We start from the raw sequence: 2,577 nt of genomic DNA, 5'->3' as shown, positions 1-2,577 counted from the left end.
GAGGCGGTGCAATTGGCGCAGGATAGGGCAGGGTTTAGAGCTGTTGTGCATAGGGTCGCTATGAGTCGGAAACGACTCGATGGCACATAACAACAACAACACTACAATTATTTGAACTAGTGGTTAAAACACACAGCTGCGAGCAGAAAAGATCTGTGTTTTGAACCTGTCAGCTGCTCTGAAAGAGAAAGATGTTGCAGTCTGCTTTTGATGTATAGCCTTAACAACTCTGTAAGACAGTTTTACTCTGTCCCTAAGGTTTCTGCTACTTACAGGCACATTGCCCTCCCGAAAATTGGAGGGCAATTTCCAGATCTAACAAGTATTAGGCTAGAGAAATACATTTCGAGGAGTCTTTGAGTTTTGCTGAGGCCTTTCTCACCAGATCCAGTTATAAGGCCTACACTAAATGTTAGTATGCACTAAAAAAGGGTGTAGACATTTCCCACTAAACCCTGGAAGCTGAACAGTTATGTAGGTACTTTATGGGTCATGGTTCATGAAGTTTAAAAATAAGGAAAATTACCCTCCATTTCTAGCTTAGTTATGTTACCTCTGCTTTGGAATAGGTTTAATTATATATCAGAGTGTATTTACCTTTTTGAGATGTTTATTCTCCTTTTGGGGGGAGGATGAGGTGTTTGACTTTTAAAAATACATACTGGGCAGTGATGTGTATTGGCCTATTCTTTCCTTTGAACAGGGAGCTCTGGTGGGCTAGTGGTAAGGAATTACATTACCAAGCCATAAACATACAGTTCAAATCCACCAGCTGCTCTGTGGCCTCCTATGTGAGTAACAGCCTCTCAAAACCCAGTGGAGAGTGAACTATGAATCATTTTCAACCCAACAACATATAATGACAATCCTATAACAAGACTTAAGGACTAGTTTGAGGACTAAAGTGTGCCTGATTCAGGCCATAATTTTTCAATCACTTCCTATGCATGTGAGAGCTGGACAAATAAGGATGACAGAAGAATTGAAACCATTTGAGTTGTGGACTGCCAAAAGAACAGATATGTCTTGGAGATGAAGCCAGAGTGCTCCTTGGAGGCAAGGAGCATTTCAAGATCTATCTTGAAATACCATGCTGTGAGTGATAGAATATTACCCATACTTGCATACTTTGGGCATCTTTCATATATGGGCATCTAGCATGTTGCTAGGAGAGGTTATTTCTTAGAGAGGGATATCATACTTGGAAAGGTGGAGGGATGGCAAAGGAGAGGAACACCTTCAATAAGGTGAATTGACACAGTGACTGCAGCAGTGGGCCTGCTTGTGCCAGAGATTGTGAGAGCGGGACAGGACAGAACACGGTTCAGATCCGAGGTTCATAGGGCTGCTCTAAGTCGTACTCAACTTGATGGCACCTAACAACAAAACAGACTTAAAAAACAACTATGAGATAATCATCTCACCCCAGTAAGAATAGCAAAATTTAACAGCAAACATCAAATGCTGGCAAGGTTGCAGAAAAACTGGAACCCTTATTCACTGTTGGTGGGAATATAAAATGGTGCAGCCGCTATGAAAGGCTGTATGGCGCTTTCTCAAAAAGTTGGAAATAGAAATATCATTTGACCCAGCAACTCCACTACTATAAATATATCCTAAAGAAACCAAAACAGCCACCCAAGCAGATATATGCTCACCAGTGTTTATTGTGGCTTTGTTCACAATAGCAAAGAGTTGGAAATAACCCAAGTGGCCATCAACAAATGAATGGATAGAGAAGCTATGGCATATTCATATAATGGAATACTGTGCAGCATTGAAAAACAAGGCACTCATGAAATATTACACAAAATGGGTGACCCTGAAGGACATTATGCTGAGTGAAATATCCCAGTCATCACAAAAGGACAAATACTGCATAGTGCCACCGTTATAAAACTGGACTGACATTGGGGTTGAGGGAAGACTGAGAAAGATGGGATAAATATTGTATACTGCAGTGAAACAGATGAGGGAGAGAACTGTTTAAAAGGGATATATGACTAGGTATTACTGTCATGACAGGAGTCTAGAATGAAGGCTCCGCGGTAGAGTGAACTGGGGTGGGGGATTGTATAACAAAGAATTGTACTCTTCAAAGAGAAGAGCAAATTGGGAGAGTAGGGTGGGCAGGGGGAAAAGTGCAACAGTGAATGAATGGAAATACGCAATCTCTGTAAACTTTCATTAAAATTAATTTTTTAAAAAAGACATAAATATGCTTACATCAAATTTTTCTACAAATGTATTCAATCTGATTCCTCTCTTTAAATCCATTAGGTGAGGTCTATGTATATAGTCAGTTTGTTTTAAAAAACATTTGTAATGAACAAATTATACAAAATTCTCTTATGCTATATTCAGCCTCATTGCTGTCACCACAGCTTTATTTTCCAGCTACTAGTCCTCTTCGTTTCTGACCTTTGCATTCTAGTCACCAATCATTATTAATGCATCTGGATTGTAAATTCTCTTAATTTCAGAATACAAAAGTTGGTAAGACCCCTGAATTTATTAATCTGTGGCTTAGTGGTTAATACATGTAGTTGAAGAATAGTTGTATTAACAGATCTGCCT

This window comes from Elephantulus edwardii, unplaced genomic scaffold, assembly GCF_000299155.1.
Source record: "Elephantulus edwardii isolate Elephantulus edwardi_28Jun2011 unplaced genomic scaffold, EleEdw1.0 scaffold00005, whole genome shotgun sequence".
Taxonomy (NCBI): Eukaryota; Metazoa; Chordata; class Mammalia; order Macroscelidea; family Macroscelididae; genus Elephantulus; species Elephantulus edwardii.
This window is presented reverse-complemented; position numbering follows the sequence as displayed.